A 27492-nucleotide genomic window follows, 5' to 3' on the forward strand; every position below is an offset into this window, starting at 1 on the left:
ACAGAGCTGCAGTTTGCCCCACAAAGAGAGGCTGCAGAGCCTCTGCTCCCGTCCCCACGTCAGGGTTAGAGTATTTTGGGGTGGAGAAGCAGGTGGGCTTAAACATTCATCTGCATGTTTAAGTGCGTGCTGCAATTTCTGTATTCATTAGAAGTGGTATGGAAGGATTCTGCAGGATGCAAAACCTCTGCGTGCTGCTCCTGGCTTTGCAGCACCCTTGGTATTCTGGTGAGGCAGAACTTAAAAATGTTGGAGCCCATAGATGGAAATACTCCAAGAACATGCAGTCCGGGTATGAAGCCATACAGGGCCCCAGGCCCTGCAGGATGTGCAGGGATTCTGAGCCCTGAGAGCCAGAGCCCACAGGAGTGCCTCAGCATCGAGGCTGGACCTCCCTGCCCTCGGAGCAGCCCCTCGGAGCTGCCCAGGAGGAGCGGGCACGCTGCGGCCACTTGTCACTTGGGCTGGCTCAGCTCTGCTCAGCTGCAGCTTAGAGCCAATTAATTTTATGAAACCTATTTGTAGCTCGTGTTCCTCCTTATATAATCCTCATTTGTTTCAAATGAGCAGAGAGTGTGCCCCTGAGATTCTAAACATACTTCTTTATTAAAGTTTAAGCAGAAATTGTTACCTACAGAAGCTAAACTTAGCCCTAATTTTTGAAGTCAGATGAAGATGCTTTTAAATCTCCTACCAGGTGTTAAATAACACAGCACTTCAAGGAGAGGCGGGGAAGGTGACTGCACAGCATTAGGAACATCAGCGTTAATGATCTATTGTATTTATTTCTGCAAGGAGCAGAACTAGATTAAAACCAAAAATACAGAAGTTAATTGGGTGATTGCACAGCAATTGGCATTCGCTTTTGTTCTCTGCTCCCTGCAAACAGCAGCACGTGGCCGGGCAGCGCGTTTCTCACCACAGCATCCAGCTCAGGGATGGAAAATAACGTTATAAGGAGGCCCTGTCCTGTTAAACCCTGGGGCAGGGAGCAGCATTATTTAAGGTATTGAAGATTTTAATGAGCCCAAGTGTAAAATGCTCAGCTTTCCTAATAAGCGGGCTGAAGAGCACGAGGAGAGAGGCAGCAGCCACCTCCAGCCCAGGAGCCACCGACCTGCGTTGTCGCCCTGCGGGGCACTGCCTGCTGAAATCAGGGGGAGGCAGCGCTGCCTCGGGGTGATGGATTACTTGGAGATCTCAGTGGAATTTTTCTCCAAAATGCGATGTGAATCGGGTAAGGGCGTTACAAATTATGATAGCCCTGGCCTGAACATACATTAATTTCCTGGCATGCTTTTCATGCCGCCGTGGGAGCACTAGGCAGAGATAAAGAGGACGAGAGGTTATCCAGGGGCTCTCCAGTGGACCTCTGTGCTTGGAGGAGTGGGGCAGCCCAAGCCCTGGTTTGGGGGAAGGAGCTTTCCTTTATGAGTTTTTGGAGATCTGCTTTAGCAAAGTGCTGTCTACTCTGTCCCTGGTCCAATTTAGAGCTGGCTGGATGTGTGTAGAAGGCAAATTCCCTACTACCACGAGCAGCTCGCCCTGCAAAAATTGTTAAGGTGAATTAACTTGGAGGATTATCTATGACAGAACATTTGCTTTTCCTCTAAGGTATACGAGGATATTTGTCAATTCCTTCCCATTAGAAACCTAACAAATTCAGAGTCAAAGATGAAAAGTGAAAAACCCGTGAAGATCAGACGAAGGGATGGAAATTATCATTCAGGTAACCCAGCTACCTTAACGCTGTCACCATGGAGACCCCCGATTATCTCCTGCTCTTTGCATGCAAAGTGCTGAGAAACACTGGTTTCATAATTGGCATCATATTTCTCCGGGTATACTAAGCTTGCCTGTGGAATGAGGCTCATCAGGTTCTGAATGATTTCAGATAACTAGCTATAATATATGGAATCAGATGATTTGGCATTCTGGTTTCCAATCCAGGGATTATTTGATGTGTCCACGCTGTATGCAAGCACGGGGATGACTGTGGTGGTACTAGGGGTGAAGCTGAGGCTTGGGGTCTTGGTGCTGCTGAGAAGATAGCAGTGGGTTTGGGGGATGGCTGGAGCAGTACAACAGCCTGCTGGGGCTTTCTCTACATTCTGGTGTTCACATCTTTCTGTACTCTAACTTGGATTTTCCTGGATTTCAGATTTCAGGAAAAAAAAAAAAAAAGTAACTGCAGTGCAATACCTGTTCAGAAGGGTACAATAATATTTTTTTTTACTTTATTGGTTTTGGTGGTGGTTTTTTTTTTGAGTCAATACATGTGAGTTCAAGCAAGTATTTTGCACAAGATGTACAAGTAAGCTTTTTAGATTGTCTTTCTAATCTGCCTTCAATGCATCAAATAACTGTCTTGGATAACTCAGTCCCTCCTGCCCCATGCAGCATGTTTCAGGGCTCACAGCAGAAAGGTGCCACAGCTGAGGTTGTATCTTTAAGGGAAAAGCAAAATTTGTGTTCTATACTCTTGGATTCCTAAAACAATTTAGTTTTTATAATTATTAGCATTCTCATTAAAAGCTGTTTAGCTAAGAATCAAGACACAGAGACACAGTGACTTCATCAAAGCAACGCAAATCCAGATAAAGCTAGGTTTCTAATTCGACTTCTGTGCTTTGAAATAAATCCTCAGAGCATCAATTACTGTATCTGTTGTAAAGCAATTATGGGCAGCCTCCATTGCTCCCTTTTAGATATATTAATTTAATTATTATTTTCCCTTTAAAATATGGGTAAGAATTTTACAGTTCCTCATGAACAACAACAAAAAGCAGACAACAAAAAATACCCATAAAAGCAGAAATTGCTTTCTTTCGTAATCAGGTTGATTAGACTCATGTATAATCATACGCAGCAGGTGGGAAGATTAACATTTCACTAATTCCTAGTGGTCATTACAGCAAGGAAATTTAATCTGCAGAGTTCACAAGGATTGCAGTTGCATGCTGGTAAGGCTCATTTAAGAGCCAGAGCAAAAACAACACAACTTTATATTCCGGAATCCAGTTTCACTCAAAACTATTTTGGCCTGCAGGCAACACACATACAAACAGCATCTTCTGTTCAATTGAAAAATAGATTTTTATTGATCACGGACACTTAAGAAATACAGTCAAAATCTATGTCTGTTCTCCGTTATTTTGGGGGGAATGCAGTCTGACCCTCAGCAAGTTAAGCACATTAATAAGATAGATAGTTTTGCAGCAATTGTATTTTTTTCTGTGCAGGGGCTATATTAGCACACAATACTAACAGAATCAGCTCTTATATTTTATATAATAAATAAAATAATATATATAATGTATAAAATAAAAAAATATTTTATTTATATATAAAATAAAATGTGACAGTTCTTATGATCAGATTCTGCTTCATTAACCAGGATGTTGTTCTTTGGGTTTCGCTACTGTGAATCCAGCACAGTAGCTGGATTCAGCTTGGTTAGGACAGGATGGTGTTCAGAAACAAATGACAGTGTATTCCTCCAAATAAGACAAGTGCCTATTGAGCGTATGTTTTATTGGTTTTATTGAACGACAGAGACCTTTACTGTGATGATGATTATGATGGCATTACAATGACAATTCTGGTGTCCTTTTTCTTTGAATCTGGGCCCCTGTGGGACTAGTGATGTTTTCCTTCTCTTGCAGGAAAATGTGTCTGTGGCTTAAATATCTCGCCCAGCCCCACTGCTCTGCCATTGCTAGGCTAAGCTCAGAACTACTGACGTTTTAATGAGGATAGCAAAAATTCAAATTCCTGCATCCAAACTCAGTGCCCAAGGTTAGGTCAGGTGGGTACTTCCCTGCGTGTCCTATCTTCAGGTTAAAAAAGATGGACAGGAGCCTTGTGGGGCTCTGGGAGGACTCCAGGGAAGAGTGAGGGGGAAGAGGAGTGAGGGACTGTCACTGCAAAGATAACAAAATTAAACAGTGAACTAAGAGGTAAGTTATACCATCAATATGCACAGTAAAAAATGGCAATGAATCACTGGAGATCTGTTGCTTTAATGATGCTGTTGTAAAAATGATGGCCCTGAGCTATTTCAGACCACGTATACTGAATTTTGGCTGATGCTTATCAGTTTATATGCAAGACAATTTATTGCATGCAACCTAAATGAAATGGTCCTTTGGACAAGAAGAAATGGATTGCAGGTGCAAGCAAGCATGAAATGAAAATCTACTAATGAGTTTCCATTAGCAGCTAAATACATAATCGAATAATTTTAGGCAGCATAGAGCAATGAGAAAATCAATTTATTCATCATAAGTACTACAATATAGATTGATATGGATTGATGCTCTAGTACATCTAAAACTGGTTTTCTTAAGTGAGACCTGAGCTTTGGATAAAGTTAAAGCTCAGCTAATAGCAGCAGAACATGAGTTTGCTTTTATGGAATATGAATGGAAATTATTTTCTTTGGAAACCCTAAATAACATAAGCTAAAGGAGGCATTAGTTAACATGGAGTACTTCTGTCTGAAAGTAGAGACAAAATATTTCACAATGATGGACTAGCTTTGGCAAACCTGAGTTTACCCAGGAATATCATTAATGACATTAGCATTACTTTTTATCTGGTTTGAAGCAATAGGATCCTCAATTTCCTTCCTTTTCGCCTTAAGCAGCATCTAGCCTGACATTTATTTGCGTTGTGCTTTCACTCCTTATTTAACTGCAGTAAATATTTCTCCTTCAGCTATGGAAACCCTCAGTTCAAGGCTCTGGCAGCTCGTATGTAAACGAAATAGGTAGCCAGGCAGCTGCTTGGAAAGTGCTCGCGAGGAGCCTGTCCACTAGGATTTGGGAGCAGAAGGTAGGTGGGTTTCTGTGGTGTCCCCTGGGAGCCACAGCTCTGCGAGGTAAGAAGAGCCCTCAGTGCTTTTCAGGACAAGATACTGAAATGAAGAGGAATTTTAAATGGGGTAGACTTGGAGACTGACATTAAGTTAGTCAATAATTTAAGACCCAATAGTTTATGAATCAATGTATGCGTATTATTTAATAACCCAGCAGTCACAGGAAATAATAATAGTGAAGGAGAAAACCCAAAGTTTTTAGGATTGCTTTTCAAGAACTCATTTTGACGAGTCGGCTTTATTAGTTTTTAAAGACAGCATCAGTGATCGATGTCATGAGGATCTTAAATCAGAAGGGGTTATGCAATAGGGACAGGTTTCAGTGGGCATTATTTCTCAGTGGAGCTTATACATGGACATCAAATCTCACCATAAGTGCATCAGCTGGAAAACAAATGGACTTGCTTGGACATATAATACCAGACAAGCTTTCAATAAAATGCATGGCTGCACATAAATCTCCTATTTTGGCATGGCAAATACATCCCATTGTAATAGAAAGTTCAGCGACCTCTGAATGGGAATGTGCCACCAGGCTGCGGTTCGGGCTAGGAAGATGCTGGAGCCCACGATGCTGATGGCCACGTTAAAAGCCTGGTGTTCAGCCACCAGCTCTACCCAACGAGCAGCACCGTGGCTCGTCAGATTGAATGGGCTGACAGCCTGTATTCACACAGCACTTTGCGTTTGATGGGATCCCTAAAGGATTTACAAATTTGTCAAGCTGAAATCTCATCCATTCACCACTGAAGTCAGCTTCCTCGTGCGAAAAGCACGGAGCTCTGTGAGGCACCAGTTTAGAGCAGGCAGCGATGAATAATAACACGCTATGGAAGCTCTGAGGGGGAATTTGGGCAGGTGCAGTGCAGTGATCTAAGCTGACGTGTGGTAAGAGTGTGGGAGTTTCTACAATTCAATTTCTGAAAAATACAACATGGCATCTCTCGTGTATTCAACATTTCAGGTGTGGGTTTCTTCTGAAAGCAGATCCTCTAGCTTTAGGCAGCTGTCAGATCCAAGGGCTGTAAGACAGCAGGAAAAAATCTCTTTTCACCCCAAAAAAGATGTATAAGAAGTGAGTAACTTGTCTGTTTCTAATACTAGAAAAGGTTATTGCCTTTATCCTCATTTGTACCACTGCCACGGAGCACAGCTTCATTAGGAAATGCTGCTGGCTGAAGGAATGTGGGGTCTCTGTGGGCACTGGTTCTGCTGGGCTGCAGCCTGCCTTCCTCACCCTCCTTATCCTCTGCTTCCCACTGCAGCCTCCTCTGCCTGCCCACAGATCCGCAAAATGAATATAAAGGTCATTTTCAAATCCATGAAGTAGATTTTTTGAAAAGTAATTTTCAAATCCATGCAGGTTGCCATTCACCCAGGGTATTTCCTTCCGATTCGATGTAAGTTAGTGCAGAACAAATGCCTGATAGAAACCCATAAGAAAAGACATCTTTCTTTCTGGTCCTTCCCGATGCTTATTGCAGCACTGGTGTTTTTCACTGATGTTTTTTTTTTGCTTTGTACTTTTGTGTTTGTATTTCTGCATGTCCCACCGGCAGCCCTCATGGCTCAGGACTATGCTGCGCTTGGTGCCTGTTGCTCAAGCAGGCTGCAAAATGAATTTCTCCCCAAAAGCTCACAATCTAAGATCAGGTAAGTGATGACAGACTAGAGATCAGGAACCCGACGGGTAAATATTGCTTTGTTCCCAATTAAGTGTGGTCAAAGCGTTAGGAATGTCTGCACAGCCCATCCAGCTCCACCTCAAAGAGCCAGCTAAGGCATATCTTCCTTCCCATCTTCCTCTGAAAATCCAAATGAGAAACAAATAAAATTTTTGTAACCTTATACAGCCGCTGTCATAGCCCTATGTATCAATCGTCATCCTTTATCTCTCGCCGGCTGGAAATCTCACATTTTCATTGCCCTGAATCACCAGATGCATTCATCAAACATGACAAATGCCTCCAAAACACTAAATCACCCCACTCGATCTCAATGGGCTACATAATCATTGTCATACTGACAATAAATTTAAAAATATCTGTGTTGCAAACTCAAATACCTACAGCTCCTAGCAGAGCTGAGAAACCACAGAAGGAAAACTGAATCCTAAATTAAATTTTAGAGCTTTTCACTCCCTCAGAAATTTGATAACCTCATGCATTTTTGGGAGGCTTTCTGATTTGTTTTTGAAAAAAAATATATATTTTTTTCTACCCACAGGAATGATTCATGGACTAAAAGATGTTTTCCAAGAAATAATGTTATATCTTAGCAAGGAGGAAAATGTAGATGTGAAAAACTTCTCTGCTTTCCTGGGGAGCTGCCAGTTTTGTGGGCTTGCCCATGTGTTGCCCCAATCCTGCTGCGTCCCACGGCACCAAACCTGCCCCGGGGTGGCCTCGCAGGGGGCTGGGAGAGCAGCCGTGCCTTCACAGCTTCCAGGGGACCAAAAGCACCTGAGCAGCCTCCCAGCTCTGATGGGACTTCCTTGCATCCTGGAAAGCACTGGCAGGAAAACCCTGAAGTCATTGCAGGTCAGACTTTGGGTATTACATAAAAAGGAGATTTGGGCTGTGGACACATGAGCACGTTGCCCTGAGGATCCCATAAATCAACTGACCTGTGAGAGCCGCTTCTTATCTGCGGCGAAAACCAGCCCGTGCAAGGTAACTTGATTTCCTTAATTAAAGAGATTCTCATTTTCTTTCCTTGGAGCTGGCCAAAGGCAGTGGAGCAGCAGTACCTTGGATAACCCCATCTTGTGCAGGAGCACACGGGCAGGTCCTGCAGAGACCCCGGCACGGCTGGCACTATGCTCTGCGGCTTCTGCTTGTGCAAAGCCAGGCCTCCCACACTGGTGCGCTTGAACAGATGTTTTAAAGTAAGCTCCACGAAAGACACATGAACGTGAGCATTTCCTCCTCGGTGTTTGTCACCTCAATTCAAGAGCCTTGTGTGTGCATGGAGGATCATATCATGGGCACGTGGGAAGTCTTTGTGCTCAGTCCATAAGTGAATCTTGCATTTTTTAAGGTCTATTCAATATAAGTATGTACTTGCACAAAGACATAAATGTCTCAAAAGCAAGCACATTTGCTGCCATGCAGTCATACAGCGTTTTCTTAGATCTCTGCTGCAAGCTATTTATTGCATTTTTAATTTTAAGTTGGTTCAGAAAGGAGACTCGGCTGGGATTTTTTGCTGCCGTTTGGCCACCCAGTTCCCACTGAAGCTGAGTGTGGGATTTTGCTGTGAAAAGATGATGATTTTGCAAGAACGCAAAACCTGTGCTGACATGGGTGGGAGTTGTGCCTCTGGAATGATTAAAGACCAAAGCCAATGAGATGACTGCAAGGCATTAGCCTGGGATCTGGGAAATCTGTACTCTTTGCTCTGCAACTGTGTCTCCTTAATAAGGGGCAGCTTAAGGTTACCAAAAACTCAATCCTGCTGATCATCTGCATCACGAACTTCGAAATTCCTCTCTCAGCAGTTGCCCGGTTTGACCTTGAAAGCTGCGATCAGCATCTAGGTGTGAGGGCAGCTCTCCTCGAGCCTTTTCGCCTCCATGCCCAGAGCAGTGCGATGAGCCAGGCTCTCCACCTTGCCTGCTCCTCCAGCTGCGCTCCTCGGTGTGTTATTTCTTGGGCAAGTGGAGCCCGAGAGACCACCCACAAGATGGGCTTTCCCATGTGCTGTGGTAGAGGGATCTGTTAAATCACTATGGCTGTAGATCCCTTCCATTACTATTTTTTCCCAAATATCCGATTTGCTCCAGTGATAAATCCAGCGTGCTACATAAGCATTTATTTCCCTGACAGTCTAGTAAAAGTGCCCAGACTTGGGACCTATTATGGCAATTGACAGGTAAAAATGCAGCTTCTGTAAACTCATGCTGTCTGGGTTGCATACCCAAGGAAGGAGAAGCTGCCGTGCATCACAAAGCCCCGGCAGCCTCATTATGTGGAGGCAGCCACGGGGGATGCCCACGGTGACGAGGAAGCCAGGTTCCTTTCAGCCCTTTGTCATAGCCAGAGTGTTAGCAGCGCCAAGATGAAAGTATCAGGAGTGTTTGGTTTTCTTGGTAAGAGCTCTCTGGGCAATGATTCTTGCAGACTGATCGCCCCCCAAACAACCACTTAACCCCGTTTGATGCAGTTTCAGCTGTCAAGCTGAGGAGAGGTGTCAGAAAGCTAAAGCTCTTTAGGAAGCTTATTGCACGTGAAGAGCACGGCCAGGAGCCCACCGTGGGAGGACTCTGGTGAAGAGCATCCCGCTTCGGAGGGGCACTGCGAGGCAGGCACGGACCCCCACGGTACCACCAGGAGCACTCAGCCTCGGTGCAGGGTCGGCAAGGATGCCTGCTGGATCCCAAACACCACCGAGGGGTTGCTTCGGGTTTCTCTTCTTAGGGCTGAAGTTGGAATCAGGCCTGGTGTGCTGAAGGGACACCAAACACCAAGCTTCAGGTGCTGCCAGCACAGACAGCATGGACATCACAGCCACCCTCAGAGCTCCTGCAGAAGCAGTGGGGCCGGGTCCAGCAGGCTGTGCCCTCCTTCTGCTGGCAGCGGCTCAGGACCGGCTGTGAGCAGAGGCTGCTCCAGACCTGCTGGAGTGCAATTACCTCCGGGCTGCTCCATCAGCGTTTTTGGTATGAAGAGCGTTTTAGCGCGGAAAAATGCTTTGTGAGATTTAAATATCAAAGAGGGCTAGGAAGGCTAGAGTGTAAATAAGCAAGTGGCCAAGTCAGCTTTCTCTTCCTGGGGCAGATCCACAGCACAGATGCAGCTGAGCACTTTGTCTTTTGACCGGCTTGGTCCCCTGCCTTCGCAGCGACCGCTTGCTGAGCTGCCTGTCCCTCTGGTTCTGCTGTGGCACCGCGAGGCTCCCTGCATTGCCACTCCTGATTTGTCCAAATAATGGCCTTTTGGAGAATAACGCCCCTTTCCTCAGGGCTGGGGAATGGCTGAGTGGGTGAAAGCAGCTCTGGGAAGCTCTCCTGGCAGGCTGCTGTCTCGGGGGCTGGCAGGACCTCATCCAGCATCGCCTCTTGGAAGCGCTGACACGGCAGCCCCAGCTGGTAGCACTCGGGAGTCTGTCACGTCAACCCCCCCCCAAATAACCTCCCTGCTACAGAATGAAATAGGAACCTCTATTTTTTTGTGATTTCCACAAGTCAACCTGTTAACCTCCGGATACAAAGCTGCTCTCCACGTTGGCGGCCATCCAAAGCAGATGCAATTGTTGAGTGAAATTGTCATTAATGTCACAGTGAGTATAAATCACAGCTTTCTATAGCTGTGTTAACGTGACTGCCTTCACTTAAATGGCCCAAAGCATTAAATCTGTATTCCAAATATGTTTGGTCCAAGCAGGCATGCTATACCCTGTCAGCTGCTGTGTGTGCAAAACTTAATGTAAACCTACATGTATGCCATTATTTTCATTAAATTAATATCTAGATGTTAACGAAGCAGCTATATTTTTGCATCTAACTTGATCTGTTAAATGAAATATTTATTTTAAAAATTAATAATGCTAATATTCATTCTATTATGTGAGGTGTGCATACTCACTGCTTTGACTTTTTCTGTGGGAATACATCACTGCAAGGAAAGGATGCTGCATTTATACTGGCAAAGCTCATCAGCCACAGCCTTCCACCAGAACAAAACAGCCCTCCTTTAAATTAAATGATTTTGAATCAAAACCATTGACCAGCTAGAGTTGAAGTTATAGTTTCACTCCTACAAATACTTAAGGTGTTGCTGCCTCTGCTCTGGAAGCATTTATTTCAGCACAGAGAAGTCATTTCCAACGACTGATCTGAGCTTTCTGTCATTTGTCTCTCCTTTCTGTTGCTGCCAGAAGGAATTGGCTCTTTCCTTCTCTACGAAGATGCATGATCAGACTTCCATGGCACATCCAGCTTTGCTCGAAGGTTTGTGCTTAGCAGAACACAAGAGGCTGAGAAATGGCGCATTATGTGTAAGGTGGTGCATTCACGGAGAATTACATCTCTTCCAGAGAGAGCCCAATCGCCTGGATGCGCTATGAAAAAGTAAGCACCTGCCTGTTTTTATTCCTGAATGACAATTTATGTTGTTCTTATCGGTACCTGCACAAGGCTGAGCACTCTGGCCCCGATCCAGCCGAGTGCTTGCTTTACTTTAAGGCCACAGATAATGTCATTGCCTGGAAAGCAGCGCTCACCTTCCCACAAATCTCATCGCCCCTTCCCGACAGCCGCTCTGAAAGAAGCCCCATAAGTTTCTACCTGGTTCAGTGGGTGGGTGAGCCAGACGGAGGTGACGAGACCTATACATTTATTGCACCTGGTCAGGGATAACCACACACACAAACAACCACCCCTGAAAAACACCGTGGAAAAGTACCATCTGCTCAGGAGGCATTGCTGCTATTTCTTGTGCTTTCCCATGTTTTCCTGGCTTCTCCACTTTAACAAAACCTTTGGTTTAGCCTGTGGAGGGAGAGGCAATTCACCTGAGGCAGCAAGCAGTGATGGCATCACGTTTATCTGTAGTTTCCTGTAGAAAAGAAGAGGAAAGCAATCAGTTCTCCTTTCCCCTCCAAAACCAGGTCCCAAGAACTGAAATAACAAAATAAAGAGCTAAAATTCACCTAATAACAAAATAAGATAAATCATTTTCGGCTTAGTGGAAATGATTAGTGAATTTAGGCACAATTTGTCAAAGTTATAAACAAAAAGAAAAGAAAATGATCACAAAAAATGACAACTTCAAGAGATGTTTCTGACTTTTGTTTTCAAAACAGTGTTTTTATTTTATAGCTAGCTAAAAATGCACTCATAGACTTTAAAGGACTGTAAAACCTACGTGGATTGGAAAAAAAGCTACAAAGTCACCTTGAAATAAGTTTTTCAAATATTTAGCCACTAAAACACTGTTTTGGGGCTGGATCAACTCTAAAATATATTTTAATGCCTTTTGCCTTTCTCCTTTACATGCTTTGGCTACAAATTGAAAAAAAAATAATACAAAATCTCACGCTTCTGTAGACACCATCAGGCTGGTCACATCTGCAACAGCAACTCAGAATTTACCTAACTAGCTCTCCAGTGTCTAGGTTCAATAAAAAGGTAAAACTCTCTCATGAGCTTTTTTTTTTTTTTCATCCCTCTCCCTTTTTTGAAGCCTGGAAGGCACATAAAATGCAATTCTCAGCAGGACAGTAATTGGGAGAAAATGTAATAGATGGTCCACATTCCTCTTTGAAGTTCCCATTGATCAATGTTGCTGAGACTATTTTTCCAATCCATAACTCAGAAACATGAAGAAATTGTCACTTTATTCTTCGGGTATATGTGGTTCACCTCGTAAGAAAATAGACTCTGAGCTCCTGTGTAGCCTTTATTCGGGTTTTTCTTGGGAGATGGTTTAAAATGGGGAGGAATCAAGACCCCCAGTTGTAGGATTTTCTTCAATACAAATGTTCCTGAGGTTAGCCAAAACAATAGTGGTTTTGCGATTTCTTTTTTATGTCTGAAATTTGTGTAAGAAAGTTGGATACATCCAATACCTTCCCCTCAAAGACTGTGCTCTGCAGCCAGCCCCATGCTGAGAGCTGGTGTTAATTAGGAGGCGATTAGCCCACCTCCTCGTGCTGAAAAATGAACCCTTTTTCCACAGACGTGGAAAAACCATCTGTCCAAATGACGCTTAAGAAAGAGATTTTTGTTTATGCTCACGTGAGTTGATCCTACATGTAATAACCTGTTTTCCTAATGAAGCTAGTTAGGAGGATGAATTTCCGTGCCCCTAATTGACAGAGCTGGGCTGCCCATCGCAGCTCTGGCCGCAGCTGTTAGGCAAGACAGGGATTTATAGCCCAGCACCTAACCAGCATGGGGGCGATGCTCCTGGGTTGTGCAGCCAAAATGCACCTGCATTTTAGGTGCTAATTGCACCGAGACAGCCATTTCTCTGCATTGTCACGTGCTGCCTGCTCTTAATCTCTTTGCATTTCTGTATCTCAAATTAAAAAAAATATTAATAATTAAAAATTAAAAAGGTTGGCTGAGCATCTCCTGGTGCTCATCTGCACTCAGAAGGGCCAAAATCTGGGGACTGGGAAACCCAGCCCTGATATCAGCTCTGTCCTGGCCCTATCCTAATGACAGAAAGCCCAAATATTCAGATGCAGCACAGAAGAGGCAGAGGAAAGCTGATCAAAGTTGAATGTAGAGAAAACCCATTTGGATCCTGCAGTCAGGAAAGGCAGGCAGAGGGCTGTGGTATTTCTCTGAGCTTTTAGATTGCCTTGCAGTCTCCAAGCAAGAACACAGTGGATTTCTTGTAAATATTTAAAGAAGGAGTCTGACCCTCCCTGTGCGGTGCTATGCTGCTTAAAGGTAAAGATTGGCAGCGATCTTCAAATATTTAGATGTGTTGACTCTAAAAATGTAGTTAAAATGCCTGCTCCCATCATGGAGGTACTGTTTTTTAATCAGTGTATGACTGTTTAAGGACATAAAACATCTAAGTGTTATTTCTGAGATGCTGGTTAACCTAATCAGTGGAAACTTTAGGTGAGAGTGTGCCAGGATTTCCTCAGAGATGACAAGGGGCTTCAGAGGAGGGCAGCGCATCACTAACCTATATTGGTTAGTCTTGTCTCGTGGTTTCATGCTTTTGATGTTTGCTGTGTAGTGGCCAAGGCATAACCCTTACTCTGCCCGTGGTGGAACGTGACATTAAGGATTACTTTCTGGCTGGAACAGTCTCTCTGAACTGAATAATCTCTAAGATGTTTTTTTTTTTTCTTTTTTCTTTTTTCTTTTTTTTTTTTTTTTTTTTTTGTTACTTTGCAGAACTAGGAAGCAGCTTCCTACGTGTTTTCACAGGAGATGGCATCACTTCCACCAAGGTGTGCAGCAAGGTGCAAGACACTAGGAGAAAATGTTACAGGCATTTCTTCGTCTTCTTGGGCCCATGCTGCAGTACTGATGGGCAGCACTGCACATGAACCTGCCTTTTCCTTTACCCACATCGGTGAGAAATCAGTGCTATTTAACAGAAGCCCAGATATTGTCTGTATTTCTCTTGTGGTGGTGGTGCACAGACACAAACAGCCTCTGAGCTGCTCTGCAGCTCCCCTTCCTCCTTTTCCAGTGTCTTTCCCCATGCCAGCCATGGACCCAGGACCATGGGAGAAGGAAGCCCTTTGCTCCATTGCAGCTGCCAGGCATCATAGTTCTGTTTCCAAGTCTGTGAGCAATTTATTTTAACTTATTCTTGTTATAGATTTTTTCGGTTTCTGTAAATTCTCCACCCAAAATAGATGGCAGTATGGGTTTAAATGCTAGGAAGCAGAATGGCCGGCCAGAGGAATGTGATGTCCTGGCCAACCTCACCTTACATGTCGTGCCATGGAGCTGTGTAAGAGGAGGGAAAATCACGTCCCGGATTGTGTTTGTGCCACAGAGCAATGGTGGGGACAGCTCGTGCTGCTGCTGCTGCCTCCGGGCTGGCGCTGAGCAGCACCCAGGGAGCATTCACAGCACAAAAACCATCCAGGAGACGTGCACGTAACTCGCAGGTTAGCACGAGTTCGAATCGATTAGGGCGACAGTGTCATTTTGTTTTGTGCTGAACAATCCCGTGGCTGGAATTGAGACCTGCCAGAAGCTGAATGAGTTAGCGGAGCAAATTGGAAAAAGCAGGGCTATAAATTGCAAGGGAATTCACTTCGTGGTTAACACTTGTGCGTGCTGTGAGGGACAGGGTGTGTGCAAACTGCCCTTCCATGCAAATCCCAATCAATTTGCTGACAAAGTGTCCTGCTGAACCCTAGTGCCTCGCTCAGTATTTCTGAAAATAGCCATGGGTTAGGAGGCACAGGGAGATGTATTCTTACCTTAAGTGATGCGCTGATGGGAGGCACTGGGGAATTAATAAGGAGAGTATGGATGAGCCTGTAGCAGCCTTATTGCATTTCATTTCCTATGTACTGCTAAACCGAATGAAATAGTTGTAAGTGAAAAAGGACCTGTTTGATATATGTAACACCATTTCCTTTCTCCGGTATGTGTTCTGAAAAGTTAGTACAATGTTTTTTCATGGGTATAACTCCAGGATTTGCCAGAAAACTAGGTCAATACATTCATGCGGGAAGCTAGTCAACCCACACACAGCAAGTTCACGTCGTGCCAGTCACAAATCCCCTTCCACAGCTGGTACCTGAGCAGCATCTCTGCCCTGCCAGGAGCTGTGGGAACCTAAATCCTCCCAGGAGCCCCAGGACTCTGTGCCAACAACCACGCTTTGCTTGGAGGTCTTCCCCGGCTGCTTGAAGGCCCTCCTCAGTTTCTCAGGCATCTCTACCCGGATTATCTTCCCTGCAAAACCTTATTACCCCAGATCACTCTTCTTTAAATTACAGATTTTCTTTGTGACCAGTGGGAATGTGACATGCTTCGATCCAAGAGCAATTGTCCCTTCACTGGGAGGCCCCGAGCAGCCCGCAGCAGTCCCCCCACCTCACCTCTCCCTGCCACGGGCCCGTGGAATTTGGGGGAGGCACGGAGGTGGCTGTGAAAAGTACCAAATGTAAGGAAAAATTTGGACCAACGCTTGACAACTTTTCTCTGTTGTCAGTTCCAGAAGAATTTACGTTGAGTGATATGTTTTCACTTGCAAATGTTTCAGATATGGCATTTTTTTTCTCTTTTCCACTTATTTTAAGCCTATAGCATTGCATAATTTATTTTTTTTCCTCTGTCCTTACAGAAGAACATGCAGATAGCAACATCTCAGGAATTTGTACAGAAAAATAATTCCCTTGGAACAGAGGTTTGGTATTGGCCGAAGAAAAAATAATCCTAAAGATGTTAATAGTTTTGATTTCCAGTTGTGTAGGAGCTGATGCTTCTGGAAAGGCGTGATCTTTAAATCTGTAGTAAACTCAGATGTCCCTTGGCAGAGCTCTGTGGGAGCTCCATGTGTGCTGGAGGAGCCAAACACTGAAGCTGTGAGGCTGGTTTGTCTTAGTCGCTGGTGTTGAAACGCAGCACTTTTTGTTTTTGGAAGAGCAACTGAAGAAGAATAAGGAGTGTTAAACCAAAAGGCCTGCAGTGCGGTGCTGGGCTGGGCTGTGTTATGCTAGGAAGGACAGGAGAAGCCAAATGTTTCAGGAGGGCTGGAAGGGAGTAAGAGACAGCAGTGGGGGATGTTTACATCAACAATAAACAGCCCACTGAGCGCAAGGATAAAGAGACCAGTGGGAGAGAGGCGTAAAGAGAAATGAAGGAGGAAGAAAGGATTCTAACAAAATGCTGAGAGGATCTGGTCCCCAATGCATGCAAATGGGATTTGTGTCCCTCACGTCAGTGCCCACCTGCTCTTGGGGGAGGCTCTGGCTGCCAGCAAGGGCTCCTTCAGGCCCGTGGTGGAGATCCCTGGTCACACCGAGCGAGGTGTGAACACTGAGGTGGGGAGGAGGCCTGAAGGAGATGGGTGCTCTTCTCTCAGGGCCTCTGGCCACTGTCATGGAGGAGGAGAATGAGGAGGAGGAAGAAGAGGATGAGGAGGGCAGATCCTTCATGGGAGAGGAGGAGAATGGAAAGTTGCTGAGGAAACAGGATTATGTTTCCTGGTGTGGTGTGGTGCGGGAGTTTGATCATCTCCCAATAAGAAAAATGTCTTTGCCAAAATTCTGGTTGAAAAAAAAAAAAATCAAGAGAATTTAGTTCTGTGCCCTAGAAAGGAGCTGGGACAGAATTCATGAGGTGTTTGAAAATCCTTTGGGGCATGACACGGTCAGTGTAGCACCTCCGCCTTGAATCCAGCCCAGCGGTAATGCACTGTGAGCAGGGACAGGGCAGTTAGTGCACAGGCACATGGCTCAGTTATCTTCTTTCCTTTTTTTTTTTTTTTTTTTTTTTATATTTTTTCATTACATTCCACTGTTGGAAGCACAACTTGGGTACTGAAAATGAGGCACGTGCCTTCCCCACTAGCCTTTCCTCCTCCTCCTCCTCCTTCTCCTCCTCCTCCTCCCTACTGTCTGGCTGCTGCTCTTCATCGTGCTCTGCCCAGGAGCTCCCCACAGCTGCCAGGCCCGCTTGCCTCTGGCGCTTTAGTTAGGAAAATGAAATCGCTCTTCCAGTGCCCTGTGATGGATGTGAGCTGGTTGCCGTATTTAACATACCCTCGGATAACATTTAAGTACGTACAGGAAACTGAGCTGTGATAAACCTCACACAATGAGGCGAGAGCAGGCTCGTTTACAAAAGTATTGTGGTAGGAATTAAAATAAAATTTCCATTTTCCGCGGTTATATTCTGATTCTGGTTGTCGTTAACTTACTCAAAAAGCCATTCGGTATTTCAAACTTTAGTAAATCATCGTGTCTTCCAATTAACTTTCATATTCCAGACAACATAATGTGGCTAATTCCATCCAACTCTGTTGTTTAATAAACATCTACACAATTCTTTCTTTCGGAGCCGCAAAGAAATGCGCAGTTATGTTACATTTGTACATGTGGTAATGGGCAAAAGGAAAATTGCTGGAGGGAAATTCATCCTGGTTCTGTGGTTTATGGGCTCTGAAGAAGCCGTGCCGTGAGGGTGTTGGGCAGGGCTGGAGGCAGTGCCCTCCTCAGGCAACATTATGGGTTTTTGGCTGTCCAAGCGAGGACCCCACAGGGGGCAGGTCAATGCCTGGCAGCCCTGAGGGTGTGGAGAGGGTAGCAGGGATGGTGAGCTGTGGTTATTTCCAGCCAAGAGCCAGTTTAGGGGATCTGGGCAGCTGAAGCAGAAGGCAGAGGTGGGCTGGGAGACTTATGCTGCTCCAGGGCCAACTGGGTACCTGCAAAGTCATCCAAGCTAAGCAGAAGTAATAACAGATACTGCAGTGATGTAAGCTAAATGATTGTATTTCAGTAGCATAGCTGAGATGCTGCATTATTCAGTATTGAAAAAAACGAGAGAAGTGAGTGCATAACTTTGTTGGTGTAACAGAAAAGAAAAAACTCGATCCCATTAGTTCTTTGTGAATTGCTGATGCTGTCCAACGCGTGCTGTGTGGCCCCTGGTTTGGAGGTGGAGGACTGCCCTGGGTGTCACTGCCCACGTTCAGGAGACTTAGTCTGAACACTATCTGAAACACCCTGTGGTCCATTCTATGCCTGAGAGCAAAAATGTGTGTGTGGTCACAAAATAAGCAACTTGGTACTGCCTAAACCGGGGGAAGACGTTTACAGAGGCAGTGAGTGCTGCAGCTGAACGCAAGCAGGCGGTGTAGGAAAAAGCAGGGAGTTTATTTAGTGGTAAATGAGTTTATGCTCTGTTGTTTTTCTCAAATGCAAGTGTTTGCAGATCCATTAAAAGCTATGTTTAATCTCTGCTCCATTTGCAATCTGATACGCTTTTGATGCTCCCACAAGAGGAAGGCACAGCTCGTGGGTTTGTTTTATGGGTGGCTTTCCTGGCACTGTGGGGAGGCTGGGGAGGGTCTCCCCCCTGGGCTGCATGGTGAGGTGTTCTAGGGAGCAGCCCAGGCACAGGATGAGCTGCTGTCACCTGCTTGTGTGTGCTGAACTCGCAGCATTTGTGACTGCATGAAAACTTACCTGAATTAGTAATGACATTTTCATTTTGAAGGGACTCAAGCTCGGGCAGCATTTTAAAAAATGAATCATGATTTTAGGTGATTTCTCTCTGCATGAATGCTCGGAACTGTCTGAAAATTGTCTGTTAAACCTGCTTCAACTTCTGCCTCTGATGGAGCTACTCACACTCTCTAAACTGGCAAATGCTGGCTGTAGTGTCTCATGCTCCTGATTACGTCCCATGCATTTTCTTGGATATAGAAAGAAAAAGCAAATCAGCAACGAGCAGCACAATTAGAGCAGGAAGAACCGCAGTGCAATAATTGGGCCGGACCCCCAGCTGGCCCCTTTGCAGCGGTGCATCCTGCAGTGCTGGGGCTCCCGGGGCTGGTCCTGGCTCCTTCCCGGCCGCCTCACCCCTGGGATGCACAGATGAGAGATGGCAGTGCAGCCAACAGGGCTCAGGTGCAGGGTGCTGTGGGAGTTTTCCTTTTTGTCTTTTTCATTTATTTCATCAGAAGAATATGAAGCTTGATACTTTAACACTTGGCCTAATATTAAGCAGGGAAACGTAGCAGCTGCACTTCATGGTATTAAAGATATAAGCAGTCTCTAACGGTCTGTTATTAATGTGGGTAGATTGACTGAAAACGTTTCACTCTTAAGAAATTCACAGTTCATTTCCAGTCATTAAAATAATTAGGTGCTGTGCTCTGAGTGCTCGGCTAAGGGCATGGCTCAGGCCCTGCTGCCCCTGGTGCTGTGCTCCCAGCGCTGTGCTCCCGGCCTCTGCCTGCTCTGACCCCACCACTGCGGCAAGGAGCAAGCCCCAGAGGTGCTGAACCAGCCCAGGGGACTGATGAAACCCACAGGGATGCAGCACTTAAGAAGGAGTTTAATGCTTAAATGGCTCTGAGAAGCTGGGCCCCCGCTCCTGCCAAAAAGCACATGAGTAACCTGCCCCCACCGTCCCATTTGTTTTAATGAGGCGGCTTTTATAATAGAGATATTTCCATAAATAAGTGATTAGAGGTTCGAGCCAAAACCAATCAATAAGGATTAGATGTAACTCATGGGATCAAGAGAAGCCCTTAGTTTTATTGGAAGAAAGGGGGGGAAAAATCTATTCTTCTTTGCTGGATCTCGCTATGTATCACCTTCACAACGTAAAGGTCCTTTGAAAATGTGAGTTAACCTACCGAGGCTCCTTTGTGCTGTTCAAGTGCTGTAAAGGATGCGAGTTTGAATGAGCTCTGTAATTGCACTTCTCTTTCTATAGTGTTTTTCAACTAGCGCTTTCTTAATCTACCAATCTTTTATCTGTTTTGAAAGAGCAAAGAGATGTTTCTGCAGTGCTGGTGTTGGGCAGCAGGCTCATGAAAGCATTTCCGTAAATACACTTGGAAAGTACAGAAGTGGGCTTAAGGGAACTGCCAAGCTTTTCTCTCTGCATCAGCAACTTGGACCCAGGTGAGGTTTATGGAGGGAGAAGGGCCTGGGTGGTTTTGGGACCGTGGCAGCAGCATGAAGGCAGTCGAGGTGCTGCACCAGCCAGGACGAAGCTGCCCCTGGTGCTGCTGCAGTGTGCACGAGGGGCTGGGAGCCTGGCACTGTAGGGGCAATTTTCAGGACAGCTATAGTTAAGTGATTAACAGGACCAACGCTTCCACTGAATAAAAATAAATTTATATTACATTAATTATACCGATTACTTAAAAGGCAAAAAGTTATAGAATAATATGCGTTAGAAGATGTATCTATTTCCAAAGTCCTTACAACCATACTTAAATCTTTGGAGTTATTACTCACCTTTAACATAGTTCCCATCAACTGCAGTGTAAGCCTTACAGCTGACACTTCAAATAAGTACATGATATAGTTCAGCCCTAAAACCCTTAACAGCAAATACATCAGGACTTACTGTAAAATTTCATGGAGGATTAGAGAAAATATTAAGTCAATAGTTCTCTAGTTATTAGGGGCTTTTAAGGTAATCAATACCTTCTAGCCATATTAGAGCCTGCGAAGATAAAAGATGACATTAATATCCAACTCTTCTTTTGTTGCTCTACTTATGTATATCCTGTATATCCTTTCTTTAGTCAGCCCTGCTAGAATCAATAGCAATACCAAGAAAGTGGTTATTTTTAAAACGTGATCAATATTGATTTATTTATTACTGCCAGCTTCAAGAGGAACTTGGTTTCAGGTAAAATTTTACTCTTCCATACAGAAGAACTGCCAGTCACCCTAAAACTTCGGAGTACCACCTGATTTGGCTATGGAGGCATTCATGTTTAGCAGTTTGCTAATGCTGCAAAGATGGTTTTAAGAAAATGTTAAATAGGATTAATTCCAAGAATTCTTTATAGTTAAATGCTATTTTATGCCTGGAAAGCGTTACACAGATGATAATTAAATTTAATTGATATAATTCAGTCCTAAGCCTATTTGCACGCAATTATTTAATAATTGTTTTATCAGTGACATGTATTCTTTCCTTTGGTTCTGTTTCAGAAAGACGAGACAGCCGTCCTGTGTGCAGTCTTCAGACTCTGTCTTCCTCACTGAGGTAACTCAGGGATACAGCCAGTCATACGACAACATTTCAGATCTTTTCCAACCACACTGTTCTTGAGTGTCCTTGCTTTTGTTTCCCACTAATCATCTGCTGGCTTTGTTCTGTATTTCTCAAGCAGGAATTTGTGTAAGAGTCCTGTGGATACAGTGTTAATTGTCGCACACCCAGGACCTTGTCTTTGAGCTTCTCATTTCCTCGGTTGTTCCCAACCCATTGCCATCTGCAGACCTGACAAGGATGCCTTCCCTAGGTTATTGCTGGTGCACAGGACAAAGCTGCAGTTGCAAAAGAAGGCTGGCCTCGCAGCTCTGAAGAACACGACTGCATCAAAGCACGGTCAAAATTTAAATTAATGTCTCTGTTGAATGGCATCACTTAGCTCTTTTGTAATTAACAAAATCATAAACATTGCCATCTAATCTAGTCAAGAGTGGCTGTGAGATCTGCAGTGTTTGTTCTAAATATGTTACAGACAATACGTGTCAGGGATAACTAGCAGCAGGTCTGTGACTTCTGCAAGCTCTTGTTTTCAGTGAGATGCAGGAGTTACCCGACCACAGGGACTGCTTGGCTGCCAAGCGAGCGCCACTAACTGACAAGTGCACACATTTAACTGATTGTGGGATGCAGAACTGCAATTTAGGCTAGATTCAAATAATATTGAGCTACAATTTTCATCTTGTTTCCAACCCCTTTGTATGTTCTGAGGGACCTGGGGACCCAGACTCCTGCAGCGGTCACCAGGAGAGATTTCTCTTGGGAAATTAGCCCCCAGATGCCTCAAGATAAGCAATGCTGTTCATACAGCGTCCAGTTTGTCCCTTTCTGGCTAGATCTAAGGCAGCTGGAAAAAGGTTCCTTGATAACCATCATTGAAGGAGCTGCTCCTTTAAAATATCCCTGAATCCACTGATTTTAGGAATTATATTGGGAGCTGTCGCAAACCTACCCCCCAAAATAAAGTGGTTTGAAAGAGCAAGAAATCCATCAGTTGTAGCACGAAGCATGAAGTGCTTGATATGAAGTAAATTGGGCTGCAGCACTTGGAGACTTCCCTGCATGGAAACCTATGAATTATCATCAACTTTCTAAACCTGTGTTCCTGGCTGCCAGCGTCAAAACCCTGTTGTGTCCGCAGACTAATTATGCAGAAAGTACCTTTGTCTGATGAACGGTAAAGCTCGCTGAAGTGTGATGGGGAAAGCATCTCCACTGCGGTATCGATTCTTGCTCCTCTCGCTGTCGTGGCTGCTCTGGGCTGAATGCAATTAGATGTGATCCCTGCACTCAGGGGAAATGGGGCTTCTTGGTTTGTAACTGCGCCTCCTTCAACTCCTAATAAATAGGACATTAAAAGAGAATTATTCCATTTTGTGTTTTACAAAAGGACTAGTCTTCTCCCATTTCATTACCGGACCCTAATGATCCAGTCAGTGAAAACATTTATAGTCAGGCCTCTTTTTTATTTCAGACCCTACTTATCCAGGAGAAAAAGCAAAATATTATAAAGAAAACACGGGGAATTTTGCATTTAGCTGACCTTCCACCATACATCATTTGTACAGCTTTCCCTCCGTGTTTCCAAAAGGCCATTTAGCTTAATGCTCTGCTCCCCATCTCGCTTCCTTACGTTACAGGTGCTGTAGGGATGCTTTCCAGAAGAACAAAGGAATTACATATGTCCCAGTTTGGAAAATGAATCCAGTGCTGCTTTAGGAGTATTGCTTTTTTTTTTTTAGATTTATTTTCCATAACATGGCATGGATGGTAAGATTTTAAGAAAAACATAGGAAATTTTAAATGAGAGAATAAATACAATTTTCTAGCCCACCACAATCTTTCAGACCATTGGCAAGTTCTTTATGTGTCTGCATTTGTAGTAAAAATTAATTGACTGACTGAATTTTCTGAAGTTTAGGCAAAGACAAAATGAATTGGCCTCCATTCTATTTTGTTCAACTTTATGCTAGTAAAAAATGACATGTACAAAATATATTATTTAAAAAGCATTGGTTATCATATAAAAAAGGCATGCCCAGCTTTATGATACTTATATAGACAGTGCCTACTTAAGATCTGTAAGAGCCTACAATATTCAATTTACATGAAAAAGAATGAATGAAATGCAATGGGAAAAACAGGTATTTACCTGGAAATTTGGACTGGAGTATATCTGTATATCAGTATATGTATATATGTATATCTTGCTATTCTTGTTTGCCACTGCTAATGTCAGGTCGCTAATAAAGGTCAGTTCGTTGTGGAAGAGTTTGTGAATGGCCAACAAACTATGATGCATTGCTGAAAAATCCACTCAGCCATTGAAGGAAATTAATCCTAAGTGGGACTTCTGTAGTAGAACTTCTACTTCAATGAATTTTTCATGCTTGATAAATCATGATATTCAACTAATAATGTTAATAACCTTACTGTTTGCAGGTAATTATCCCTATAAACGAGCTGTGATGGTTTGAAAACATCTGTTTCCTTTTGGATTCTCTGTACATCTGCCCTTAAACAAGGTGAAAATTTGGTGTGATAACTCTGAGGAATGAATTGCTGTTTTTTTTTTTTTCCTTTTTTTTTTTTTTTTTTTTTTTTCTGTAGTGCAGTAATTCCCTGCAATTAGGTAACAGCTTAAAATACGATTACTGCATTTTTATGTATCAGTGTGTATATTTTTAGAACGTCTCCTTCCATAATCTCCCTGCTTTATCTAATATTTTAGGCATTAAACAAATCATAGGGTCGATACAAGCTATGTGTTTTGAAGAATTGGTTTATTATTTTGCGTGTGAAATCTATTCAGTGGAGAAACCCTTTTAATGAGCATTGCCACTTCCTACCTGGGGCAGTGCATATCCACCCACCCACTCATCCGGACCTCTGAACCTCCACTGGCACACGCAGCCTGCACTCAGTACACAAATACATTAAAACTCTTCTGAGGTTACGGCTGAGAGCTAATTGGGTGCCAGCTGAATGTTCAGCCAGTCCTTTGAAACCGGTGGTAATCAAATGCCTACAGCATCTTGCGATGAGTAAGAATTTCCATTTTCCAGCAGGTACATTTTCCTCTCGTTCCCGGCAGAGGCGTTCACTGGCACTTTCTCTGAAGCCCTTCGCCGCTGGTAGCTCCGTGCTCCACTCGGAGCCTCTCGCAGGGAGCAGAACCCTCTCAGTGTGACGGGTATGCTAGCAAAGGCAAAGTGCTGCTCTGTAAGTAGTTTTGAACATGAGAGAGGCTTCCTTATCCATACAGTTGGCAGTTGGATCTTTTTTCTTTTAACCTTCCAACGGAGACAAAAGTGGCAGCAGGATGGATGTTAAATGTGGGGCAGAAGGGGAATGAAAGCGCCTCTCTGAGGCTGTGGCTGCGCTCCAGGAGGACAAGCCACGGGTCCCCATGCTGGGTAGCAGCGAGAGCAGGGCTGGGGTTGTCCTCAATCTACACAGCTGCAGCTGGTGTCTGACATGAAGTAGCATTGACTGTAGACTTGTGTGAGCTCAGTGGAGCTGGGGTGCCCAGAATGAGTTGTCAGGCCAGGTTCTGTGATTTCCATCTCTTTCATGTCTCCCGTGTTCTTCAAAGTGGCTGAAAAGCAGTTTAAAGGTTTTCTGAGATTTCTTTCAGTGTGACTGTTCTGAAGCATCGCACCAGGAGATAGCAAAGAGCACGCTGAGGCAGGTAGAAAGTACAGCTAGTCTCGCTATATTGCCCGACATGCCATTACCCAGAGGATCCAGGCTGCCCTCACCTATTTGAGGGTCAAGGGCAATGGAACTGTGAGAGCTGCAAAAGCATGAGAGCATCTCTGGAGTACCCATTCCTCTGCTACCTCAGGCAGAAATTCAGCAGAGTTTGGCTTTTATGTCTATTACACTGCAGCTTACAAAGTGTAAACCTTTTCTTCTGTCTTTGCTGTACAACTACCCCTGGATCGGAGAGATGCAATACTCAGTAGCAGTACTAAAAAAAAAAATCAGGGAGCGAAGCTAACAATCTAGCTTTCTGCCCAAGTGATGGAGAAAACCTGTGGAAGCAATCTGCAAAGAAAGGGTACTCAGTCTCTGCTAGAATTCACTATATTGTCAAGAAAAAAGCTCAGAAAAGGCTTGGTTTCAAAGCCTGTGCTGTGTCTCTTTCACTCCCTTGTCAGTGTTAGCTGTGGCCTGGGTGTACGTTTCCAGCTCCATACTCTGCTGGGGCTACACGCCTCGAGATAAACTGCCGCCATGCGAAGCCAGCAAAACCTCAAACAGAACTGAGGCTGTTTTCCCCAAGATAAAGGACAATATTAACGTAAGTGATGTCACCATATTAACTTCTCTGAATCTTCTTCAGTCCGGAGTGAGTTTTCTGCATTGATAATGGAAGTAGCATGCTCCAATTAGATGGTGCATGAGCGATGGCACTTTTAGCTTATACTTAGCACTCTGTATTTTAAACTGAAGTCAATTTATTAATTAGTTGCCTCTATCTAAATGTATATAAACCACTTACGTTGTTTTACATAATATATGGGAACAATTTGATCGTGTCCCTTGGTTAATATATACAGGTATAAAGCTGTCACCACTTGCACTGTCAGGGATTGCTGAAGTGAGCTCCATGGAAACTTCAGTTCAGACAGATCTTCTTCAGCAGTACTGTCTGGAACTATATTTACAGCCATCTTTTTGCTAAGATGGGTGCAGCCAGATCCAATAAGAACAATGGAGAAAGAAAAATAAATGTAGGATTCAATTGAATTGTCCTCAACTACACTAGCTAAAGCAAAGGCAACCCAAACAACTTTAATGGGAAAAAAAAAAAAAAGAAAAAAAAAAAAAAGGAAAGGGAAGATCAGACCCTGAGCTCTGATAAATGCTTTGGAAGCTTACACCACCTGCGGACACATCAGGTCTGTGTAACCTCTCTCTGAAGCTACAGAGATGTTTCAGGGAGGGCCAGGAGCTGTGAGAACCACAGTGGTCTGCAGTGCAGGTTAAAGAAGCCCCAAGAATTTTTTTTTAATTTTTTTTTTTTTTTTCAAGCTCAGGAATCAGCATGGAGGAACTGGAGCTGTTCTCTGCTCATCTTCCCATGGACAGTTCTGAAGGTCTCTGTAGAGTCCAGTTCCCCACAGCCACAGAAGGAGTCTCTGGAGCAGCTCAGGATCTGCCTTTAGGGCCCATCTCTAATTTACACCAGCAACTGGAAAAGCTGCCCATCGGCTGCGCTGATTTACAGCTCTATTTGTAAAGTAGCAGTCACACAGGGACAGGTCTTGGCCCCTTTTCTCAGACGGGTACACGCATCTCTAAGCTGTCTGGAAGCTCCAGATTTATGCAGAGCCAACAGTCCTAAAGGACATGGGGTCCTCTTGACTTGGTATACCCTTCCAGCTAGCATTACCTAAAATGTTTTTTTTTTTCTCACTTTCTATTCTCTTTATTGAACCGAATTTCTGTTTATAGTCACATTTTCTTTATATCCCATGCTGTCTGTCACTTGTGTTGAATATGGGTTTTGCACACATGCCAACTAGATTGTTACTTGGCGAGAGTTCACTGGCAAGAGAATTTGCTGCTACGCATAGTAATAGGCATGTTTGGCTAATAGGCTCTTTGTCTGAAAGCCTCTTGCATATTCAGAGCTGCTCATTTGTCACGCTAGCCTGACCTAGGCAACAAATATTAAAAAAGAGTCATAAATTTGCCCTGTTCTTTCTAGAATGCCAACTGAAGTAAGCACTAGCTGTTCATGATGAACTGGTCACCTGCTACCCTAACTTCACAAGCGTTGTTCAACCACACTTATTTCTGGAGTAGTCTTCCTGCCCATCACTGATTTTTTGCTTTTGGAAGTGCCTTGCTCCATTCTCTGTGTTCTGGTCGAGTACATTTATATATTGAAATGGACGGCTCTGATGATGTGGCAGCTTTGGGATGGCAAAGTTGACACCCCAGTACTTGTGAAGCTGACAGCCTAGAGCCTGCCCTGGGTTTGCAATTAATGGCAGGGAATGTGCCTCATTTGGTGGGCGGTGAGTGTAGCAGGCTGGAAGCACCGTGCTGACCCTCTGTGCTCGCCTGGCTGCCGTGCTCCATGGATCGGGCACCAGGCACCTGCCCGACCTGGCCCAGCTTCCCAGCGTGGTACCTCTTCAGCTGCTCACTGACTTCTAAAGTTGTGATTTCTGTGACTTCTACAGCCAGGAATTTCCTTAGGCATTGGGAAACGGCAAGTGCTGTTAGTGCTGGGACTGACTGGCTGTTGATATAAGCTGGCTTCACGTATCCATTGTAACTGTTTTTGTTTTTTTTTTTTTTTTCTTCTTTTTTTTTTTTTTTCTCCCATGTAAATTATAGATTTTATTGTCCTGGAACTGCTATCTTATTTTTAGCATTTAATAATTATCTAAAGATTGAGAGTCACTTTTTATTT

At 44.2% G+C, this 27492-nt stretch overlaps 1 long non-coding RNA gene across 1 annotated transcript; it reads left to right on the forward strand.

The window, feature by feature from the left end:
• On the forward strand, positions 1 to 27189 carry LOC311441901. Its single transcript, XR_014696324.1, has 12 exons — positions 1 to 7551; positions 10757 to 10829; positions 10916 to 10949; positions 13740 to 13920; positions 19814 to 19951; positions 20999 to 21053; positions 21181 to 21398; positions 22700 to 22829; positions 23502 to 23584; positions 24128 to 24252; positions 25223 to 25365; positions 26100 to 27189. It is a non-coding gene; the product is annotated as an uncharacterized lncRNA (long non-coding RNA).
• Positions 27190 to 27492: the final 303 nt, after the last annotated feature.

This window comes from Aythya ferina (genome assembly GCF_964211825.1).
Source record: "Aythya ferina genome assembly, chromosome: 10".
Taxonomy (NCBI): domain Eukaryota; kingdom Metazoa; phylum Chordata; class Aves; order Anseriformes; family Anatidae; genus Aythya; species Aythya ferina.